At 39.8% G+C, this 25123-nt stretch overlaps 1 long non-coding RNA gene across 2 annotated transcripts in view; it reads left to right on the top strand.

The window, feature by feature from the left end:
- Window positions 1-25123, top strand: part of LOC128120751 (uncharacterized) — a 98071-nt gene that overhangs the window by 2949 nt on the left and 69999 nt on the right. The window contains exon 3 of one of the 2 annotated variants that reach the window (XR_008221945.1): window positions 1571-1745. The exons of the other annotated variant lie outside the window; for it this stretch is intronic. This is a non-coding gene — a long non-coding RNA (uncharacterized LOC128120751). Of the gene's footprint in view, window positions 1-1570; window positions 1746-25123 lie in introns of those variants that run through there. 2 annotated transcript variants of the gene reach the window in all.

Here is a 25123-nt window from a genome sequence, read left to right as displayed (position 1 = left end):
ACTGTTTTGTTCACAGTTTTCCTCTTGTGCACATTTCTATCGCATTTGTCAAATTCTAAGAGCGTTCCAAAGGAGAGAATACTCTTGAAGTTCCATACAGCTCTCCTAGTCCAGTGAGGACTAGCCACATTTGTAAGACAGTGTTAGAGACAGTATCTTCCAAGTTTAACTAGATTTTAGATCACATAAGCCATAGATGCCCGGTTCTACCTCCAAATTTTGCTGTAGTGTAGAGTGTGGCAGGGGAATGGGGGGATTTTAAAGGCTCTCTGGAAGATGCTGATGGGAAGTGGAGGTTGAGAAGTAACACATGAAGCAACAGAACCGACTGCCTTCCCAAGCACTGAGAATGGGCAGCCTGCCTTCATGCGTCAGTTGTCAAGTAAACTGTGTCTGTCTGCCCTGTTGGCTGACAGCAGGCAGATAACGCTCTCAGGCTGGTAACGCGTGCATAAGCACGGAGTGAAACTCTGTAGTCCAGAAGCCAGCTGTTCTGTGAAAAATTAAGAGAAAGGACATTTGGACACGTCTCCATTTAGCTAAGTCACTCCTCAAAAACTGTCTACATTTATTCAGTTTCAACAGGCGTAGTGTTACCAACACTGTTCAGACTCAGGTTCGGGATATTCTAATGGGCTTTACTGATTTTTTCTGATTACCTTTCTGCTGTTTGTACGCCGTGTTTCATGAACCCTCACCTTGAATTGTGTAATTACATGTTCCTGTACTTTCCCCCAAATGTCCACGTAGGTTACCACCATTTAACCACTACTCTTGTCCTACTCTTACCATATTTTTTAACTCCAAGATCCAGTACCACACTGTCCCTGCAGGCAGATGCAACTCCTTCAGGGGAAGAGTGTAAGGACTGATACGGGGGCTGTAGCTGAAGTGTTCCTTGGCAACATATTCATCAGTAAATATATAAAGAATTGAACTGCTGCTGCAATTACAAAGACAGAATGGGAACGTTAGCTATTGGTAGATTCTGAGGTGTCTGAGGAGTCTGAGATGGGATGCTGTGGCCTTGATTAGTGTAAAATCATAGAGGAAAATGTTCTATTCTCTGAGTCTGAGTGAGCTGATGGCAGGAACAGCTGAGAATCTCCAGTGTAAAGGTCTTTCAAAGTCCTCCGTGAATGTCAATGATTTCCATTTCCACTTTCATACCTTTCTCGAGAAGAAAATGCCTCTTAGTTACCTGGTAACATGAATTTATCCAAAATGCTAGCTTTTCTTCTTCTGCCTTTATACACGGCACATTTCTATCAGAACTGGGGTGTCATGCTCCATATTGTCACACCAAAAATATCAATGTTCGGGTACAATTGCCAAAAACAAAATCAACAAAGCCAACCTGTAGCTTGAATAAGAAACAATTCATTGCTAAAAAAAAAACCCAAAAAACAAATGCCTGCTGGCTATGCCAGGTGTTGGAACCCACATATAATTAGCTGGAGGAATCAAAAACTGCATTAGCTTGTCTGAGCCAAGCAGTAACTTGTGCATGATATTGGAAAGTTACTTAATCCGTTTGTACTTTAGCTCTTCTGAAACAGTTTTTTTTTAGATTGCATGTGTGTATACCACATATGTTCCTGATGTCCTCAGAGGTCAGGAGGAGTTCCTTGATCACCTAGTAGTGGAATTTGAGATGGTTGTGAGCTGCCACGCTGGCATTGGGAATTCAACTCAGGTCCTTTGCAAGAGTCACAAGTGTTCTTAAGTACTGAGCCATCTCTTTAGGTCCTGTAATTTATTTTCTTAATGTATGAAATGGAGATAGTAACATATAGATTTACAAATAATATACTTTAGAACAAGCAGCTATGGCTGCTTAATAATTGTTAATTATTAGTTAATTGTCAATTATTAGTGATTAATTATTAATAATTAGTTAATTATTAGTTGTTAATTTTTGACTTTCTTTGTAATTTTTTTCAATCAATCTTCTCATTTTGTGATTGTCACATTTGCAGTGAACCATTATATTCTCTGACTGGAAATGAGAAACAAATTACATTTGTGTAACACCTGCTATGCGCTCAGTAGAATCTTCAGAACTATGCATTAAAAACTCAAGGTACATAGGAACATTTCTTTTGTTTTGTTTCCGATGTGTTATTTCCATACAGCTAATAATGAAACTGAAACCCAATGGAAGTTTGAAGTTTACCTAAAGTCACAAAGCTAGTGAAAAAATGAAATGAAATTACAACTAATATCTATGCAAAATTAAAACTCAGCTCATTTCCATGAGTATAACATGGAAAACAGATATTAGAACTGGATGATCTATTGCTGTCTTTCAGAACATAGGATAGAGACATCTTTCCAAGCCCTTCTCACTTCATGAGTTTCTATTAAGCAATCAGGTCTTATTTTGCTGGGCCTATCTTTATGAGTGACTTGACTTTGTTCTCTTGACACTTTTAATACTCTTTATTCTTTGTTTTTAATATTTTAATTATGATATGCCATAGAGGGTTTTTTTTCTGGTTCTGTGTATTTGGAGTTCTGCTGGGTTTATTGTACTTGGATGAATATCTCTACCTCTAGGTTTGGAAATTTTCCTTGGAAATATTCTCTATGCCTTCACTATGGTTTTCTCCTTCTTCCTGTACCTACAATCTGAAAGTTAGAGACTTTCATGGTATCTTAGAGCTCCTAAACTGTTTGTTCATATCTCATTTCAAATCTATCACTGGTCCTCAATGCATGATCTAATTCCTCTATCTGTCTTCTGTTCTTGACTTCCTGATTTAGCATGATCCATTAGATTGATGAGCCTTCCCATAGAGGATTTTATTTGGATTATTAGACCTTTCATTTCCAATATCATTTCAGACTGGATGTTCTTCAGCATTTCTACCTTTATTTTCATGTCTTAGAAGGACTTCTATTTCATTCATCTCTTTGTTTTTGTTCTTTGTGGTTTATTCATGTCTTTGAATTGTTTGAGCATAATTATAACCATTCCTTTGAATTCTTTGGTAGTTCTTCTCTGCAATTTTTCATTATGTGTCTGTCTTAGTTTTTACTAAGGGTTTACTCTTGCTGTGAAGAGACACCATGACCACAGCAACTCTTATAAAGAAAACTTTTAATTGAGAGTGGCTTATAGTTTCAGAGGTTCAGTGCATTATGATTATGAAGGGGAGCATGGTGGTATGAGGCAGATGTGGTGCTGGGGTTGAGAGTGCTACATCTTGCAGGCAAATTGACCAACTGTCACACTGAGGAAAACTTGAGAAAAAGAGACCTTAAAGCCAGCCATCACAGTGACACGCTTCCTCCTTCCTCCTAAGCGTGCCACTCCCCTTGGGGGCCATTTTATGTCAAACTACCACAGTGTTACTATGATGAGTCACTGATTTGTGGAGGAACCATGCTGTCTTTGATTTTTATGTTGTTTGTGAAGTCTTGGAGTTAGTTCATTGGCTGAAGTTTTCTGTCTTTCTTTTGTATTTTTTAACTGTAAAAATCTGAATCACATTTGACCTTTTAGTGGTGGTACTTGCACCGTTCAGTGAAGGACTAAGTTCTGGTAAGGTGTGTGTGTTCCTTCCCTCTGTCGGCCTGGCATGCAAGGCGGGAGTCTCTGCCGACAGTCTTCCTCTGAGGGTTTATTTTGTGCCAACTAGGACCTTTTACCTGGGTTTCTATCTTTCCCTGTGATTGATGGATCTTTTCATATACCTGTGAGCCTTAACCAAGGTCAGATCTGTTTCCCACCCTGGTTCCTCAGCAACTTCTGGACCTGCTTCGAGATATGTAGCTTCCTATACACCTATGGGTTTGAAGTAAACTTTGCTTCCCCACTTGGGCTACACTTTCCTCAGAAGCCACTGCAAGGTGTAGAAACCCCCAAGTACTAATAGTTCTTACACCAGTTCAGGCTTTGTCTCTAAGAGAAACATTTTTGATGACTGGACAAAAGTTTTAAAATTCAAGATTATTTAAGGGCCTCAATCGTTTAAACTTGCTAACTGTCTATCATAAATGTCACTGATCTCATCATAAAGATATACTAATATAAAAAATTGTCTGTGGAAATTACTTATAATGTTGATGATAAGATAATGATTTAATTTATAATACTCAAAAATTAGTGTATATTCCTTAATGGGGAGAAAGCTCCGTCAATAAAGTACTTGCTATGGAAACATGAAAAAAAAAAGAATTAGGTAGTATGAGAACTGATCCTTAAAAAAACTGCTATTTTGTAAAATTATTTAATTTCTTTTGCCACATTTATGAAAATGAATACAATATTATTGGCCAGGTAAATCCATAGCTTGAGAGAAAATTAAATGAGCTAGTGAATGTGAAAATGATGGAAAGATGTGATTGTACAAGACAGTATAATATCTTTGATTGAAAGAAATCTCTGTGCTGTTGTTATTGACAAGCACGGGGACAGACTCGAGAGAGTGGAAGTCAAGTGTAAATGAATGGTATGCAGGTGTTTCGCACCTTAGCTTAACTGTTTTCATTGGGAAGTTGAACATGGGGAAGGTAATAGAAAGCAAGGACCAGGTCATGGATGGAATTGTGTAGAATGCAGAATGGGTGAACTTTTGAACAAAATAAACATACTTGAGAGAGAACAACATTTCCCACAATGTGAGTGAAATGGATTTCTTTTCACAGCTGACATTTGGTTGAATACATCAGTTAAAACTTCAAGTGCAAAAACTTATTTTCCAAAATGTGTTCTAAGGAACAACACATGCTGGAAATTAATTTGAGCTGCTTGGAAGAGTTTGAAATTAGAAATTTATAAAACATAGACCGCATTAGTGTATCTGTTGTCGCTAAAGACCATATGCTGCCTGGATGTGAAGCTGCTGCTCCTCTCATGACTCTTCACTGGCTGCTGCAATGGGTCTTGAATGATGAAGCATTTGTCACCATTCTCCAAGTTCACACTCCTTCAAGATGTTTGTTACGACTAAAATCCCCCAAGAAAGTAAGTCCAATAGCACATGCATATGCAAACTCTATTTAAAATTGACTAGGAATTAAAGGGAATTTTATGCTTACATAAAGCCACACTGGGACACTAGAGTCCTGTTTAAGTTGATGGTGTCTGGATCCAGTATCCTTCCAGTGCCAAAACATAGGGCTAACCTTTCATAGCCATATGCTGTGGAAGACACACATAGAAAGATGGACTTGGTCTAATTCCTAAACATAGTTGTTTAAGGATTTACACAAATGAGCCAGATGGCAAATGAGAGTTCTAATCAGTCCCAGAGGAGTAAGAGAGAGAGAGAGAGAGACAGAGACAGAGAGAGACAGAGAGAGAGAGAGGAAGAAGAAGAAGAAGAAGAAGAAGAAGAAGAAGAAGAAGAAGAAGAAGAAGAAGAAGAAGAAAGGAGGAAGGAAGGAAGGAGAAAGAAGAAAGGAAAGAAAGAAAGAAAGAAAGAAAGAAAGAAAGAAAGAAAAGAAAGAAAGAAAGAAAGAAAGAAAGAAAGAAAGAAAGAAAAGAAGGAAGGAAGGAAGGAAGGAAGGAAGGAAGGAAGGAAGGAAGGAAGGAAGGAAGGAAGGAAGGAAGGAAGGAAGGAAGTGGGTAATCTACCTTGATTCTGGAGGTAGATTACCCAGTTCCCTTTGAAGAAGTTTTTACCTAGAATATTTCAACAATTTACCATTTAAGACCAGAATGATTTGGGTTGAATTTTTTTTTTGTATAAATAAGAGATGGCCTGTTGTCTAACACTACTTGTAAGTATATGGCCAGGAAGATGACCAGACCACAGACATTTCCAGCAGCAGGATTGTGGAGTGTGCTCCTGTGAGCACTGGGAGTCTCCTGAAACTCCCAGGGATGTTAGGGAAGTGTTTATTGGAGTGACTCACTTAACGCTGGGTAACAGTGAGGGCTCACAGACAGAGCAAGCTCAGTGGTCCCTCACCACCACTTTTGATACGGTGATACTAAGCAGTGTCCTTCAGCATCTTTGAATTCCAGTTACACTCCTTTCAATCCTTTACTTTTTTACTTCTGCCAAATAAAGAGAATGGTAAATGAAAACAATCTTCATTACAAATGGGCAACAAGATGTTGCTTTCTTTTGATGGAAAAGGATACCAAATTAACTGTCATGACACAAAACTGTCATAATAAATTTGCACACACATACCACCTACTTAGATCTCCCAAGTGTAACTGAGATAATGAATCAGTCAGAAAAGCCTGGGGCACTGTGGGCACAGTGCCACATAACTTGAGATCATGTCAGACACTTCTGCACACAAAGACACATGCTCATGTGACCACAGATTCCAGAATTGCAGCCAATACCCTTCTAAGTAGAGTTTTACACACAGCATTTTATTTCACCCTAAGCAATGTTGCAGGGTAGTTTTTATTCAAAGGAAATCTGTAGCCAAAGGCATTCAAGGATACATGGTGGTAAGTAGGAGTCAAACCCCGTTTTGTCTGACATTCAAGTTCATACTTAAGCATGGCTCTAGGGAGAGGCAATGTTTATAGACACGATGTCAGCATTCCTTGTTCTTCTCTTTCCTTCCTTTCTCCTTCCTTTCTTTTCTTTGGACTGGAAGCCTGGTGAATCCAGGTGGTATATCTGTTGGATTTTTAGCACATAATGGGTGCTCAGTTAGTATGCTGTCTCTTCCAAAGACTTAATTGAAACTGTTTAGGAGATAATCAACTCATCATGAAGATAGCTTAGGCAACACTTCAACCAATTAAGTTCATGTACAGTTTCCTGTTATACATGTATAAGAGTGATATCTGAAAACCTATTAAATTAATTCTTTTAACAAGAACATATATAAGACACTGAGTTTGTGATTTAGTTGTTTCTTATTTCTTAGTAGTAAAATGGTATCTCTTCTAATTGATTTCTTCTTAGAAACTATAAAATCCATATAAACCCAGGCTGATCTGTTGCATTTAAATCAAATATTCTTTCCCTCCTGCTCATCCTCTATAAGTGCCTTCTTGTTTCACTTAGGGTGAACTGGGTTCTTGCTAGGGATCACCATGTGAATTGTTGTTTCTGGTGCCAGTGTCTGTCTCACCAGAACCAGTTTCTTCTTAATTCTCCTGGCTGATCGGTTTCGTCATTGAACATGTCAGATATGCTTTTGCTTCAGTCTTTTTTTCCTTTCCTTTTCCCTTGACCTGTAATTAATTGCTTTTTTCATAATTGTTCTCAGGACTGATGCCATTTTTACCTCTGTTCAACTGTGAATTTTTCAGAGTCCCTTTCCATCACACACTAACCCCTACACTCCCTCACTCTCATCTACTCGTATTTCTCTGTTCAATTTTATAGGACTCATTATTTTGTGACCCTTTCTTGTTGCACTGGCTTGTGTATTGTCTGCCTCTGCTGCCTCCTCTCACTGAAGCAGGAATGCACAGAGCAGACCCACAATCTGTTTCCTCGCTGCTGTGTTTAGCATTAAGAATTATGTCCAGTGTCACAAGGCATCATCAAGTGAATTTGTGGACAGATAGGTAAGTGGATGAACAGGGCTCTCTAAGGCTGATGTAGATTTTGTGGGATTGAGTAATACAAAGATGGGCTATGATTAGTCACTTTATTGTTGGAGAGAAATATCATTTTGAAGGTCAGAGTACAAGTACACAAAATACATTTTTTTTCACCAGAGAAAGTTCCCAGGGTTAATATTCAGAAGTCCAAACTCATGGGGTTCATGGAGATTCATAGCTGAAGAGGAGTTAGGGGTTACCAGGAATGGCACAACAGCTATAGAGTTAGCCAAACATGGTACAGGAAGGCAAAGGTCTCTCGGCCTCAGAAAACTGGGAGGGAGCATTAGAATCACACCCTGCACTCCCAACCTCACAGATTTTATCCCACGCCTCTTCTTTGGTCTCAAGTCTTTCTCACTCATAGCTGCAGACTGAGAGTGTTTCCAGCTACTCCTGACAGTTGTGGCCTGACATAGAGCTCTTGCTAATGTCTCCCAGGTTGAAATAACCCTTCTAGCTTTGACTCCAGGATTAGGTGACGGTAGAAGTGACTTTCCCTTCCTCAGTGATTCACATGGGCTTAACCAATAGAAGGAAATGGAAGGAAGCTGCCAGGTGGAAAAGGGAGAAAGGACTTCCTGTTGGCATCCTTTTCCCTTACATTTCAACTTTAGTCCGGCAATGATGCTCACCCTGCTGATGATAGTAGGTACCCAGTTTGGTTAAAATTAGCCCCATGGTATCCTCTTCTGGATAGCTGTGACAGCAGAGTTGTCCTGTGCCTGAGGGTGTGCTCTACAAACTGTCCCTTGAGAGGTCCCAAAGCTGAAGCTATACAGCTGGACCATCAGGCAGTCAGTGCCCTTTTCTGAGAGAGCTCTTCTCTGCTCCTGAGGACCCTGTCTTTAAGCATCTAGTAATCCCCGCCATTTCTCTTTATCCTCTCAACTGGGATAAACTGCTTCTCCTTGTAATTGCAACTTCTGAAATGGCAGCAACCCACAATCCAGATGCTCTTTTCTTAAGAACAGAAACATATTCTTTTGTTTTTTAAACATAATTATTTATTGATCTTTGGGAATTGCACATCATGCACCCCAATCCTGCTAACTTCCCAGTCCCTCCATATCTGCCCCTCACCCCTGCAGAGTGCCTATTTTCTCCTGCCTACTATTGGCCATTCAGCTTTTTATTAAACCAATCACAAGGTGCCTTTGGCAGAGACACATCTTTACAGTGTACAAAAAGATTATCCCACAACACTGGTTCATTACATTTGACCCAGTCAGCCCTTGATAGAGAAGACTTAATGATGCTGTTTGGGATGCATTTGCTTGCTGCTTTATGCAGGTGACTTCTTCATTGTTGCATAGACCACGATGGGTGCATATAGACCACAATAGGCGCATAGACCACGATGGGTGCATATAGACCACGATGGGTGCATATAGACCATGACGGGAACTTGAATTGTTATAGGACAATGACTTCCAGGGCATCTTTGGAGTTGCCTGTCAGGTGTAATCTCCTCCCCACTATAGGCAGCACTGGAGCTCAGCCCAATTCTAGCTCAACTGAAGAATCTCCTTCTTCCACTGGAAAACTCCTTGACTCAGTCCCACACTGAAAAGGCAGAATCCACTGAAATCCAAAATAGGTTAAGTCTGATTCCTGTAGAGACAAATAAACGATTGCTTCTATTACTTTCCAGAGAAGGCTAGTCTTGCCAGAGGAGTAGTGATCAAATGTTCCTGTGACACCCAGAAATTATGACATCAGAATATTCATTCACATAACTTACTGCCTGCTCTGTCTTCTTTCTCTTACAAGAGTTATCTACTACTAGACTTTATTCATTTGTCCAACAGTTTTTTTTTTTTTTTCTGGAGAATCCATCATTGCCCGTTGTTTTGATGTGTGAAAATATACATAATGAAAAACTTACTAGGGGAATTGTTCATTGATATTAGGTAAGTTCAGGGCATGTAGCCCCACCCATTAAAGGAGAATTTCCCATTTCACCATCCTTCAGCCCTTATAAGTACATTTTTCTTTTGTCTTTATGACTTAACTGCTCCAAGTCAATACTTAGAACATCTGCCTATCAGTGACTATTTTACTTAGCATCCTGCTGTAGAATGTGTTAAGATTTCTTTCCTTTTTAAAAAGCTGACAACTAGTCCATTGCATGACTACATCGTATTTTATTTATTTCTGTGTGGACAGATATATGATCTGCTTATGTGTTTGAGCCATAATGAATGATGCATTATAATCGTGAGTACACGAATGTGTTTCCAAGACCTATTTTCTATTTATTCAGATATAAATACAGAAGTGCCTTGTAGAATTGGATGGCAATTTTGTTTATTATTGTGTGAGGAACTACCATATTGCTTTCCATAGTAAATGAGTCTTTTTGTTGTCCCACTACAGTACACATGATGGCAATTTCTCCAGATCTTCTTTACACTTTGTTATATCTGTTTTGTGTTGTTTTATAGTAAACATTCTAATGGGCATGAGATGATAGCTTATTGTCATTATTAGTGATGCTGAAACATATTTTCATGTGCTTATCAAAAATTTTTGCATTGTTTTTGGAAATAGCCTATGCAGATCCCTTTCCCAGTATTCAATCCAATTGCTAAACTATTAGTGACTTTAGAAGTTCTCTGTACACTCTGGATTACTTATACTTTATCCATATATATTTCTTAAGTGTCTTCTGTCATCTGTCATCCTTTTTTTTTCCCCAGATGACACCACATTCTAATGAATACCAGCTTTAATTATCACCAAGTGTTAATGTTTATTTTGTTGCTGGGGCCATTGGTGTCACAGTCAAAACGTCTTTTCCAAATCTGATGAGGAACTTTGCTCTGATGTTTATTCTAAGTTTTGTTATGTCAGATATTAAATCCATTTGTGCAGATTGTGAACCAAGGGCTATCCCTGAGCACTCAGATCTCTTTCCCGCACTATTGTTGGGAAGAGAGTTCTTTTCCAATTGAATAGACTTGGCAACCTTTTTAAAAAGATCTTTTGATCAAAGAGAAGAAATCGTATTTCTGGGATCCATTTCATTGTCTGCATGTCTGTTTTCATGCCACACCAACACAGTTTGGATTATTGTTATTTTTATGAAGTGTTAAGATCAGAAAGCATGAATCTTCTGGCTTTGTGCTACTTTCTCGAGACTGTCTTGGCACAGGCTTCCTCTTCTGCTGCTTGGCTCTGTCCCTAGACTTTGACGTATTGTCTTTTCATGGCCATTCATCTCTGAGTGTTTTCTGATGTTCTTTGTGATTTATTCTTTGAGACATGGCTATGTAGGAGCATGTTATTTAACATCCGAAACTTGTAAATTTACAATTTTACTTTTCTTACCTGTGTCTATATTCATTGTGTTGTCTTTGGGAAAGATACTTTAATTTGTGACCTAACAGATGTTGTATCCTAAAAAAATGTCCTGTGTGCACTGCAGAAAAATATATATACTGTTAAAATTTATATGCCATCATTGAGTTGCCTTCAGAGAATATCTGTTAGGTCTTGTTGACACACTGTTATTTTTTTTAATTTTTAAAATAAAATACAATTGCATCATCTCCCTTCATTCTCTTTACTTCTTCAACTCCTCCCAGGCCTCCCCTCCCTGTCATGAAAGTAACACAGGACCAGACTCAGCATGTTGTAGCTGTGTATATAAAACAGTAACAATTGAAAAAGAAGATGTCACTATGTTGTTTATTTTATTTATTCCTGTATGGACAGACATGTGGGTTGCTTACGTGTTTGAACCATCATGAATGATGTGCTATAATCATGAATACACAGTGTCTTCTCAAGACCTACTTTCTATTTATTGGGGTAGAAATATAGAAGTGCCTTGAAGACTTGGATGGTTTCCTCCAGGAACATGAAGGTAACACCCTGTTGCTTGAGACACTGCACATTTCAGACAGAGAATTAGAGGAATTGAGTTGGAACTGACTTAGAAGCCTCCTCTTTGAGGACTAACTCCCATAGATTTATATGCAAGCTGACTAGGGAGAAAAATAATTAACAATCCTACCTACCTGTAAAGTCTATGGGACATAACAATTACCAGCCTACCAGCATATCCCCAATGGTGTTAGAGTGGCATTTATATCTTGGTAACTAAGAGCTGTCTAATTGGACTTGGGGTCCACACAATAGGAGGGATTTCATGTCTGGTACTGTAATGCTAATCACCTACCACAACCAGTGGTTGATGAGGTCATGGACCCTAGAAGAGAAACTATAGCTGCCCTGACTTAAACCAGTACAATGTCTCTCTTCATTCTAAATATTTATTTTTATACTAACAGATAAATGTAACTCTCATTTTTCATTAAAGAAGCTTCTTTTTCCAGTCGACAGAAACTATTAGAGAAATCTGTAATAGGCTAAAACACAGAGAGCAAAAAGTGTGGCATTCCCAACCTCAAATAATGCACTTACAACAAACTCCCCTACCCAAGGGAACGCTGTAAAAGAAGGGGTAGGAGACAGTAGGAACCAGAGGGTCAGGACATCTGCGGAAAAATGGCGTCTTCTAGCTATGATGGGGCTGTGACTCAGGAAATCTAAAACCTATATTGTCCTCTTGAAGATACTCCTATCTCTTTGGCTCTTTTCCTTTCCCTTCGATTTCTCCTTGTTTATTTGATTGGGTGGTTTCTATATCTTCTCTTCAAATTTAATGATTCCTTCTTCTGCTTTTAAATCATTCTATAATTTAAAATTTTTCAGCTCTTGTACTTTCTGGCTCTGAGGTACTTGTTTTCATCTCAAGTTTATTATTTTATTAGGGGCTCCAGTTTGGTCATGAATTGTTCTTCTTTTTTCTCCATATCTTCCATTAGTTCTTTGCATGGTTTTAACAGTTTTCTAAAACTTTTCCCCAATAGGTCCTCCATAAAGTTTTTGTCAGGAACTGTGTCTCTTCATTCACTTTTTATGTTGAGTGTTCCACAATTTGATCATATGTGCCTTTGCATACTTTGTCTATTTTTACATTGGGATCCCTAAATCTAATAATTCTATGACTACAGAAATCATATTCTCCCCCTTTCTACTTTATCGTTGATTTTTGTTTTTGTTTTTTGTTTTTTGTTTTGCTGTGGCTGTTGTTAATTACTCTTTCAGTAATTTTTGAAGGCTGACTACTAATTAGAGATTAGCCTTAAGTGTAAATTTAAGTCTTCTGAAATCTTTCCTGGGAATGCATGAGCACTTTCTAATTTTCTCCTTATAAACTTGTGGTTTTTAAAATATGTAAGTATTTAATGTCTGGTTTCTAAGAATGGAAAAAAAAAACAAAATTGAAGAGATTACTACAAAAAAAGAGGGCACTGGGTTTCTTGGTCCCCTGTAAATCACTTTAAACTGGAGAGCAGGGCTTATACCCACTGAGGAGGCACAGCAGTGGGCACACACACTTCTCTGTACACCTCTCCAAGCAGAGCATCCATCAGTGGATCTCTGGTGTTCAGAGTACTTGTTTCCAACATGATGCTACAGGCATTGTGGAAATTACTGCAGGAGCATGTATTGAGTCCTCTGTCATGGGGCCCGGGATGGAATGAGGGGGTGTATTGCTGTTATTGTGCAAAGAACTGAAGTTGATCAAAAGTAGACACACTTTACAGACCAAGCCCTTCTCTAAAGTTGCAAGACTTCAAAGACTCTTGAGTCTCAAGGCAGAAACATCAGACAGAATCTGCCATGACAATCTTCGATGTGGGAGAAGTCTTCCTGTTTTAGTCTATCCCAAATCACTCTCATCTGTGTCTTTAAAAAAATTTATTTACTATAGTCTTCATGATTCTTTATCTCCCAGTTTGGGATAATGTCTTAATATTTTTGTCCAATTACAAATTTCAGTATAAAAACATAATTAACCATCTGTAGCCACCATTACCTTTCAATGTCATTCTGCCAATCATCTGTAGATAACTGCTCTTCATGTATTTTATTTCTTTTTCATAAAAACAAGTTTCCCCTGATTCTGAGAATTATAAACACAATTGCTATCATCTATCATCCATTGACTTTCATTTTTGTGGGACTTTTAAAATTTATTTCTTTTTGTTGGGAAATTTTGCAAGTTTTCATTGGTTTTGTAGATTTAATACTCATGATGAGATAGCGTGTTTATTTTTCTTGTATTAATGTTTGGGGTAGACACAGCTAGGTATGTTTAAATATTTGCTCATATATGCTGTCCAGAACAAAGGGAAAACACAATATTCATGCTGTATCTGTTTCGTTCTGTGAGGTAGGGGGGCACGTTGCTGGTGGATTGTGAGGAAGCACTGTAGGGGAGCTTTTGTAGGCACAGAGAACATCTTTGCTTGTCCTCTTTCCCTTGTGTATACTGCAGACAGAAGTTATTTGTGGCTGACTGTTTAGTCCTTCTCTAAGAGGTATCAGGAATACCCTGGATTCAGCTTTCAGACACTCTTCCTATGTGCCCAGAATGTTCATTTCCAGAGACCACTCACAGCTTTGAATTTGACCTAATGTTTGCTCTCTGGGCTTCTTCAGCCTGAGATCCTGCTACTCTGCTGATCCCAGAATCTATGATGAAACTTCTAGGCTGAATCTCCCATTTAAGGCCAGCGGATTTCCTCCCTAAGGCTATAAATGCTCTTTGTTCTTTAGCTTTAAAGTCCCACACCTTTCCTCCTAATCACATTGCAGCTGTTCAATGAGTGCAGTTCAGTTATCTTGCAGAGCATTCCCCAAAGTTCTTTATTTGTCCGGTTATTTTATTACAGCATTATTTCTGTGCTTATATGTCCTTTAAATTGGAAAGTGGTTTTAGAAGGTTGATATGTTAGACAATATGGGTAAGACTAGTCATGGCTGATGCTAAACCTATAATAGAGAATTACGTTAAGAGTCCTGTCCTATCAGGTGGTAAATGATTCTTGCTAACTTCAAACATTCTAAGATGGGTGCAACCACATCTCTCCATTATAATGATGACTCTCCCTCTTTCACTCAGTAAAGACAATCATGCTACACATTAGGAAGGAAGGCGTTCTATGACACGGACTCGCCTTACGTTTTTACATTCATTCAGAAAACTTGTTTCATTGATTTTATACTGAGTGGTGAAAAGCAGAGATTGTATGATTTCATCATCCCATCTCCATTTCTTACTAGATAACATTGTGAATAGAAGTATGTCTGTCTTTCCTTTCTACTTCAGCCATTTTTTATGTGGCGGTCAGGGGAAGGTGACATCACTAAGGGTAGGATGCCATAGCTTCCAGGTTCTGTTGACGTTGCAGGAAGAAAATAAGCATTATAACTAGCTACTAGTTTTCCATCACACTTTTTTGTATAATTTTTACTAGTGTAACTTTTACACTGAGAGTTTCTTCTCTAAAAGCACTAATGTGTTCGCTTGTTTGTTTATTTGAGCCCATGATGTTTTGGAGATTTCAGTCCATGGTCAGTTGGTCCTGTTGCTTTGAACTTGAGATGAGACAACTCATCCTGACAGGAACATGGAACAGCCAAGCCACTCACCACAGCAACTGGCATAAGGAGAAGATGAAGAGACTGAAGTTCTACAATCCACCTGAAAGCACATCCTCAGGACCTAAGGAACTCTTGCAGGTCTCCAGCTACTAGATGAGGGTTGGTTCACAAGCCTAGAATTGGAGACTAAGCTTTTGCATTTGGACATTTGGAGGCACTCAGCCCCAAAATGCAGCAATATTGTACAGGGTATGATAACTGGACAGTCAGAGTTCTGGTCCACAGCTTGCTTGAAACAGTTCCTTCCATGAACTCTCTTGTTATTAATTAAATATATAAATCCATATATGTTTGTGTGTGTGTGTGTTCATTTCTGCTTGCATTCAGCTTTATACATTGTTTTTTCCTTACACTTAATTTTCTTTTAAATATAAGAAAAATGGGCTTATTATTTGAAGGTCAGAATATCAGAAAACACATTATCAAATTACTTCTAAAAATAACCATTTTTATGTTTCAAGTTCATCATTTCTGTTTTATTTGGCAAATAAAAACACAGATTTAATTATTTTTCTTAAAATCATTAGTATGTTTATTCCTTTTCTTTCCTGCACTTTTTTTTGTTTTGTTTTTCAAGACAGGATTTCTCTGTGTAGTTTTGGTGCCTGTCCTAGATCTTGCTCTGTAGACCAGGCTGGCCTGGAACTCACAGAGATCCACCTGGTTCTGCCTCCCGAGTACTGGGACTAAAGGCGTACACTACCGCTGCCTGGTTTCCTGCACAAAAATTAACACAGCAAGCACCCCCTATAACATTTCCCTTTAAAGAGTATCCTAAGAACCATTTGTGCTGGTTCTCAGAAATAACCTCCTATTTCATAGATGCATCCTGGTCCTTTTGTGAATATGCTCCAGCCTCTCCCTGATGAAAATTTACTTTTCATGTAACACTACAACTCATAATCAATATACTTTTCCATATTTTTAAGTTGATTTTCAAAGTAGATTTCTTGGAGTGGGATAGTTGAGTTCAAAGATCAAGTTTAGGCTGTTAAATATCCCTCAATTCTCTCCGGTTGGCTTCAAGTGTCCTGGAGTTCTTACTTTTCTATGAGCTCTGCCATTTTATTATCATTCCTCCCCTTGGGTATAGTCCTCAGTGACTGACTTGATAAATTTTAATACAAGGTACTAATGTTTGAGACAGATAATCTGACACAGTCCCTGTTTTCAAGATCCCACAGTCTAACATGGAGAGTCACTCACAACTGATACTGACTCATGATAAGTGATGTATTAATGATGCTTGAATGAGACATTATAGGATTCTATAGATAATGCTGCCAAGGAACTTTGGAACGCTTGGAAGAGGAATGATCTTTAAGATGTTTTACGTGGGCTACAGGGATGGGGCCAAACTGATGAACAAATCTGTACCTCTGGATATCACAGGAGAGCCTGGTGCACTGAGAGATGAGAGATGTCCATGAAGCAGATGCACTTGGTAAGTGTGATGTATGGCAAGACATGAAGATGGCAAATTCACCATAATAGGTCATGGGAGATATGGTACTTCCATTTGACACAGCAAGAAAAAAAAATGGAATGCAATTCATATCAAATTATGTTTGGGCTATATGCTGAAGGTACAGAGGTAAAAATACAAAATTAGAAGCTTACACATGTACTTGGGACTATTAGGCTCTGTTTAAATGCACAAAGAACCAAAGAATCACAATCCTCTCTGTACCTACTTCTCTTTTTGGATTCTCTACTTTTAGGACATGGTGAAAATCACAAACTTGGAATTTCCTTCACATCTCTTCTCACATCAAATGCATTCCTAAGTCCTATGGGTTTTACCTTCATGATGGATCTCAAAACAGCCTTTTTTTATTGTTCTTGTAACCAGGCCCTATTAGTCTCACTCTCTGGATACTTCCTACCCCTTGCTCCTGTACACAGAATCTAAGTGAACATCTTCCTCTCACACATGGTCACAGTGTTCGTTCGCTGACCATAGATATTATCCTGCTGTATTTGGGGTAAAGTCTGAGTCCCTTAACATATCTGTATGCACAAGGGATCTGGTTCTGCTCCAACACTGCACTTTGGTTTCAGCACCTTTTCCTCCTAATTACCTTGGCTGGATTTCTTGCTGTTTCTGGCACACACGATCCTCTTTTCTACCCCCTAGGCTTGTGCCTCAACTCTGCTACCTATGTGGAACGTATTTTATCCATGATCTATTCTGATAGCTGCCCCTTCCACATCTCTCAAGTCTGCAGGTATGCATTACTTCATGTGGATCTTCTTAATATCTAGTCTCTGTTGAGTCCCATTTTTGCTTTCTCGGGGCAGCATGGACTTCTCCTACACACCTAACAGACAAATCACTCCCTCACATCTACAGTGAAATAAGTCACACCTCTGTTATTTTCTCAACAACATACTCTGCAGGACCAAGTTCCCATTTGTAAACAGGGGGTTGTTTGGCTTGGAGAATAGGGAGAGGATTTTATTTCTCTATGATATACAGTCACGTGGTCTCCTGTTAAGCAATGCTCTGCTGTGGGTTGCTCTTCACCAATGATTCGTCCAAGAATGGGCAGCAGCTTTGTCCCCCCATCACCTGAGACTTAGTCACCAGTGTCCTGATACCAAGTCCTTGGAGGTTGATGTTTATACTGTGAAGTTGCCACACTGTCTTCATAGCCGACGGGCTTCATACTTCAAGGACAATAACTTTAAAAAGATAGCTCACCCAGATTTAGTGCTTTTAGTATAGAAAAACTTGATAAGAAAAAATAATATAAAAAGTTCCTTAAGATTTTCACGTTATTCATCTTAATACTTTAGAGCCTTGGGTAAGCGAATTTACTATTGAAATTAACTGCACTTATTTCTCTTTGCTTCAGTTACTTACTTTAATATTTAAGGCACATAGTTAGCATGCAGTGCACTCCTATCATCAGGTATTTCTGTAGACTTTTTAAAACGTAGACAGAACTCTGTCCCACTCTGTAGTTCAACCTTCAGGATGATTAGAGACCCCTCATGCAGGACATACACAGTACTTTCTCTGAGGCAGTGAGGGGGAAATTACCTGTATATCATCTTCCTTAGTGAGTCTGTGGTCTGCTGAATGATAGAGGCACAGGGAAACTCCTTTATTACATCACCAGTATATCATCATCCAGGAAGGCAGCCTGTGATTAGGTGTAAATCATTTGGATAGTGTCCAATCTGTGTCCAGTATGAGCCTCATGAAGTCAGACCACAGTTAATTTTTGTGGACTTCTCTATCAGTCCTATAGTTGCTCTGGCATGCACTGGAAAGCCTTGGAATGTGTCCCCCATGATAAGAAGGGCTTCTGTAACACCACAGACATGCAGAGCAAGTCTTGTTAGATCAACTCCAGCCTGCTTAGCATCAACATAAAACATAAAATGTTGGCCTCTGGCTGAGTTCCACCAGAAAACAAGTCTTCTCCTTGGTTTCTTCTTGCTTCATCCCTGGTATCCAAGCCTCACAGTTCTCCAGGCTACAGCCTCAGCACTATGGAAGACACAGTCATTGTCTGAGAGCCCTGCATCCTTCACAGCTATGACTAATGGCTCTGGTGGTGGTTATTTCTGTGCCATTGTAAGGACAATAACCAACAGAAACAGTTTGAGAGAAGGAAGCTTTACTTTGGTTCAGAACTTCCAAGGGTTGTAGTTTGCCACAGTGGGGAACGTGTGACCAAGTCCATGTGAAGGGAATTTGAGGTGGTTACTGTTCATGTAGTGGAGGATCAGAAACAGAGAGAGAAACTAGAAACAGAGGGATATAATTTTCAAAGCCCACCTTCGGTGACCCACTTCTGCCATCAAGGATCCACTCCTTAAAGGTTCCACAGCCTCCCCAAACAGCATAACAGTCAGGGAACAAGGGCTTGCCTGTGGGTGATGCTTTCTATTCAAACCATAGCACTGCTGGTGCAAGGGTCTTATCTTACCACAGACTTTGAGGGAAAACATTTGATGGGGATTTGGAATCTGCTTTTCCTGGAGAGTTGTTTCCTACTGAGACACAGTCCAGGATACAACTCTGTGTTCATTTCTTATTGCTGCAGTAACAAATTGCCACAGATTTGCCCATCTTGAAACTACTAAATGGATTATCCCTTCCTTGTGTGAGTCAGTGGACTGCACACGGTGTTCTCTGCTCTGAGCCCACAAGGCTGGGTACACATGCTTGTGTCTTCCTGCAGACTCTGGGGTGAGTCTGCCCCAAAGTTAACCTAGATTCGTGGCCACATTCTGTTCCTAGCCACTGTAGAAATCAGTCCCCAGTCTCTTATTGCTGTCAACTAGGAACAGGGTCAGTAGCTCAAGGCTGCTCTCCTGCCTATACCTATACATGGTCCTGCCAATCTCTTTCAGCCAGATGCTGTTTATAAGGTGTCATGTGATTAGATTGAACCCTCCTAAGAAATCTCCATTTCAATGTCTGCAATGACAATCACACTCTAAAAAACCCTTTTTCACGAATGGTATCATATTAACATCACACAGGCACAGGGTGTGAACATCCTTGCAGGCCTTTCTGTCTACCACAGGCTCTAGGTCCCTGTTGTCCTAGTTGATTGAAGGAATCCCTTTATAACAATAAAGCCTCTGGGCTTGGGTAGGAACTTTACATTCAGCATGCCCCTTGACCCTTATAACAATTCTGGAAACCAGATATGCTTATGTCCTCACTACCCAGAAGAAAGATGTGATCAATAACCAAAAAGTTTAGGTTAGTAATAATGATAGCACATGATGCTGTGGGGTCCTCTGTGCAGATTGCCTCAGTCTCCAGCAGAAAATTGAGCTAAAACTGTTTGCAAAGTGTTGTTGGTGGCAGTCACACCCAGAGGAAGGCAACTGCACCAGGCAGAGAAGCCAGGTGACTTAGGAGAGTGAGATCATAAGAGGCTAACTGGGCAAGTGGAGGGGGTGTGCTTGAGAACTGGTGGAGGTGTCTCAGCACTGTGCCAGGGATCAGAAAGTATTTGTTAGAGCAAGCCCTTAACAAAGGGCATTGTAGAGAGGCTAGTGACATGAAATATAGACCTAAATAAGTCTGTCTGCCTTTCTGTCACTCTGTCTCTGTCTCTGTTTCTCTCTCTCTCTCTCTCTCTCTCTCTCTCTCTCTCTCTCTCTCTCTTTCTCTCTCTCTCTCTGTCTGTCTGTCTGTCTCTGTCTGTGTGTGTGTCTGTGTCTGTCTCTCTGTCTCTCTCTTGTTCAGGTGACTCACTAGGTTAGCCAAATTATTTAGAACTAATCACACGGCAGCCCTCTCCACTTAAGCATTGCCCTTCCCTTCCTGGTGAGTATTTAGGGAGTTCCCAGACACAAGCAGGAGCCATGCAAACACTTAAACCTGGCTAGCCTTACTTACATAAGACATACTCCAATGCGAGCGTTGATGAGAACACTAATATCTGTGGCCTGACTACATCCTGGAACTGCCCTCACACTAAATATTCTAAATTTATCATTTCATGACGTCTACAGTGACTATTTTTTATGTTATATCTAGAAAAAATATACATCATATTCACTTGCCCACTAGTTAGATCAGCATAATGTATGTTTGTGTCATGATAATTCATTAACTCTTTGAGAGTAAAAAAAATAAGTGAAAGACTAGGTATGGTGGTATAGTCTTGAAACTCCAGCACTCAGGAGGCTGAGATAGGAGGATCACAAGTATAAGGTAAACCTTGGACACATAGTAAGACCTTATCTCAATAATTAAAACCTAAAAATAGTCTTTTTTTTTTTTTAAGAGAAAATGAACTGTGTGTACCTGCTGGTTCTGGAGCCATTGGAGCAGACTGGATACTACTTCCTGTTCCATGCTGAATATCAGCCTAGCATGGTGAGGGGGTCCCACCTCCCAAAACATGCAGCATTTGTTCCTAAAGTAGACTCAGTTAACACTCCATCATTGAATGACAAATATCAACTATTATCACCGTTTCTGAAATTTTTCAATGCCCCACTGTGGGTTGAATGCAGTGCTCTGGGACATGCTGGTGCAGCAGATGTGAACTACAGACCTGACTACCTAAAATATACCGACTGACTGGTTTCATCCTTGTAGTCCTATAATTTGTGAAAAAAAAGTTATTACTTCTCTCCAATTTGGAGATGAAGACACAGAACTGAACACAAGGACCATGTCAGAGGTGCAGAGTTAGTGGAGTCAGGGCATGATCTCAACTCCCTGCATCTGAAGTCTGCATACCACCCCAGTAAGCAGGTTTGGAAAAGAGGGGAACTAGGATCTGCTTCTAAGATCTGCATGGTCTCAGGCTAGCTGGTTGACCTCTACGGGCCCTATTGTCCTTTTCTGATACAGGAGAATAATAATGTTGTCTTAAGAACTAAATAAGACAAAGTACACCAAGACATTTGAAACTAGTGTAATTTTGCAGAGGGATTTGCTTTTCCATTGTTTCCCTTTATCACACGCTCCCCAGGAGAATGCTGTGAGATACAAGCCAGCTTGAAGAAGCAGAGTCCAGAGATAATTCAGAGGACAGTGTAGCAAGGCTGTGAATAATGACTCAAACCACCCACCCTTAGTGACTAAGTCTCCCTGGGATGCATGCCTTTGATGCCTTATTCCTCGCTGAGGCCTTCAGAAAAAAACAGAAGCTGTGAGTCTAGGAGGAATGTACTCCCTGCCAAAACATGATATGATTCTGAAGAACTGATAAGAAAATAACAAACATTTTAATACAAAACATTATTTTTCTAAATAATCCTACAATTCACATGGAAGCACAAAAGACCCCAAGTAGCTGAAGCAATCCGGAACACAAAGGGACAAAGCTGAGGAACCACAATAACTGATTTAAAGGAATTCCATGAGCCAGGGGAGCCAAACAGCAGGCTCTGGCATGTAATAGACACAGAAACCCACAGAACAGATCAAAGATCTCAGAGGCGGAAGCGCACCTCAGCCAGCTAATTTTGGGAAAGACACCAGAAACACCGTGAACAAAGGAGAGCCTCCTGAATAGAGAGCACTCCAAAAGCTCAATATCCACATGCAGGAGATTAAAAATTGATCCCCTATGTATGACCTGACTCTCTACAAAACCTACTCAAATCTGTCAAAGATCTTAATAAGAACCAAGACTGTGAGACAATGGGAAGGAAACACAGGAGAGATATTTCAAAACATTGGATCTGCATAGCATCAGGAGACAGGAAGCTTGGTTGAGGCAATAAATCTATAGTTTTCCTAATTCTCGCTCCTTAGGCAAATGTTGGCAGTTGATCATCCACTTGTCACACCCAGTCTCAAGTTGTGTTATGAAAAAGAGAGGCAAAGCAGAGGGCTAAACTGTGACATTTCTGTTTTGTCAGGTAAGGGAGACTCTAGCTCTTCTTAATCTCCCTTTTCTTACTATCACAAGAAATACAAAGCTTTAAACTTCTCTTATCGCCATACAGCAATTGTCCATATAAACAGGTTCATCGTAGTTCATTTCATTACATGTATACAGTGTGCAATCAGGAAATCCCCCCTTCTTTGCCTCTCCTCTCGTCTGTTGCCTGCCTAACCTACTGTCTACAGCTTGCATGTATGTCATTCTGTGTCTGCCTTATTTCATGTAACATAGCATGCTACTATGCTGTTGGGTAGCTCGAAACACACAAAAAATAGTGAAAATAGAGACGGTGATGCATCAGAGTCACAGCCTTCAGCAGAGGAATGAAGCCAGTCGTCAGAGTGCAAAGACAGCCTTGGGTTGGAGAAGTGAGGACCACACACTCATGAGCAAGAGCATATCCAGGATATATGGGGGACTAAAAAGTGTAACAGCAAAAACTAAGTAGTGTAACTTTAAAATGGTCAAAGGATGTCAATAGACAGTTCTCAAAAGGAGTAAAAATGGCCAACAAATAAAAAAAACTGCTTAACATTAACTGTTGGGGAAATGCAAATCAAAACTATATGATGTATATAATGAGATGTATGCTCATCCTAGTTAGCATGGCCACTATCAAAACAAACAAACAATAGGCATACCATGAAAGTCACAAAAATGAACAAGGGCTAGTGAGGATGTGGAGCAGAGTTCTACACACTGCTGGCAACAATGTAAGTTAGGACAGGTATTATGGAATTCCTCAGAAAAACCAAAAATCCACCTACCATCTTATATAACTGCCTGTATCTAGTATATCCAAAATAAATGAAATCAATATATCAAGGAGATAGTTATGTGACCTTGTTTATTATAGCATCAATCATAATAGCCACAATGTGTAATCAACCTGGGTATCATCAACAGATAAATAAAGGAAATGTGGTACAAATGCCCAGGGAGACTATTATTCATTCATAAAGAATGAAGGCCTGCCATTTGTAGAAAATGGAATGGCATGGTAACATGTTATGTTACATGAAATAAGGCAGACACAGACTGACATACATGTAAGCTATGGACAGTAGGTTGGGTGGAGGCAGACAAGACCAGAGGCAAAGGGAGGTGGGATTTCCCGATTGCACACTGTACACATGTAAGGAAATACCACGATGAACCCATTTATATGGACAATTTCTGTATGATGATTTTAAAAAATTAAAGTTTTGTATTTCTTGTGATAGTAAGAAAAAGTAGATTTTTAAAAAGCCAGAATCTCTCTTACCTGACAAAACAGAAATATCACAGTGTAGCCCTCTGCATTGTCTCCCCTTTTCATAATAAGTTAAGATAAAAAAGAGTCTTCTAATTAAACCATCAAGACCTAAGGGGACAATCCTTCCTACACATTCTTTCTGTTCCAAAGTCTCAAACAGTCTCATTTGTAACCTCCAGGTGAGTAAAATTCATTTCTGCCACAGCTACTCATCTCCTCGGGCAGCCAGGTTCACAGCATGCACAGCAAACTCTGCCCTCTGAGCTAGACCTGCAGTCCTGGGCTTTGTTCCTACGTGGAGCACAATACGCTGCTTCAGCTCTTGGTTGCTAGCCATGAGCTTTTTCTCTTTGCTGGAAGATGGACAGTGAAGTGAAGTAAGGCAGGCATCAAAACCTGCAGTCCTGCCACTGAGCCGTGAGTGCTCCCCAGTGCTCCCTTCCCTGGGACTCTAACAAGGAGAGAACCTTGTCATTGGGAGGGTGGGATAGTTTACTGACACAAGCCCGATGCTGCTGCTAACAAGCTGCTGAGTATTTTCGACTTCAGAGCAGTCCCACTCTCTCCTTGCCTCTAAGCTCTTGCCCAGGAAATACTGTATCTAGCATCGGTTAACAAAAACTAGTTATTTGTTGGTCTTGGAGAAAACAGGCAAGCTTTATAAGGGAAGTCAATGCTTCTTGTAACAACAACAACAAAAAAGTATCGTGGGCAAAGCAAGTGCAGGCATCTCACAGTCTCTGCTTTCTTCAAAAAAGGTTCATCTCTCCTGCCGTGAGCATTGATTTCACTTATGCCCATTTACTGGTGTAACCCAACAGTGGCATGGAAATTGGCTCTAAAAAGTTTATCTTGACATGCTTGTGCATGAGTCATACAGAGTGCAGGTAGATCCCTCTGTGTTAGTGCCATGGGATGGATGCTGTTGGACTCTTCTAGAGTCACAAGAACATTTAGAGAGTTAACATCAGCCAAATTAATGACTAAATCCAAATTATCTCTCTGAATAATGTGCTACAGAATAGACTGTCTCCAACTATCTTTTCCAAGGGTTTTATCTTACAATATTGTTTCAGTTTCTTCCCTTCTCTGGGAAGTGCAGCTTGAAGACTAAATAAAGTCTAAACAGTTTAATAACTGAGAGAACTCTAGGCCTCGATAGCCAACATTGACAGAAGGAAAGAAGGTTGGAATATTATAAAGTTGCTGTTCTCTTTTGTATTAGGAAAAGTGAATTGTCCAGGTTCAGGTATTTAAGGAGGGATGGACCCTGTAGCTAGGATATTTGGCCAAGGCTTGGCAGCCCTGGCTCACAGGTGGCAGGGGTGGCTGTATTCCAGTAACAGGAGTGGTAGTGTTTTCTGCAACAAGGTGCTTGGTGTGCTAGGCACCACACAGGTCCTTATAATGACACTTCATTGAATCAGTACA

This window comes from Peromyscus californicus, unplaced genomic scaffold (genome assembly GCF_007827085.1).
Source record: "Peromyscus californicus insignis strain IS unplaced genomic scaffold, ASM782708v3 Scaffold_11__1_contigs__length_118956290, whole genome shotgun sequence".
NCBI lineage: Eukaryota > Metazoa > Chordata > Mammalia > Rodentia > Cricetidae > Peromyscus > Peromyscus californicus.
This window is presented reverse-complemented; position numbering and strand designations above follow the sequence as displayed.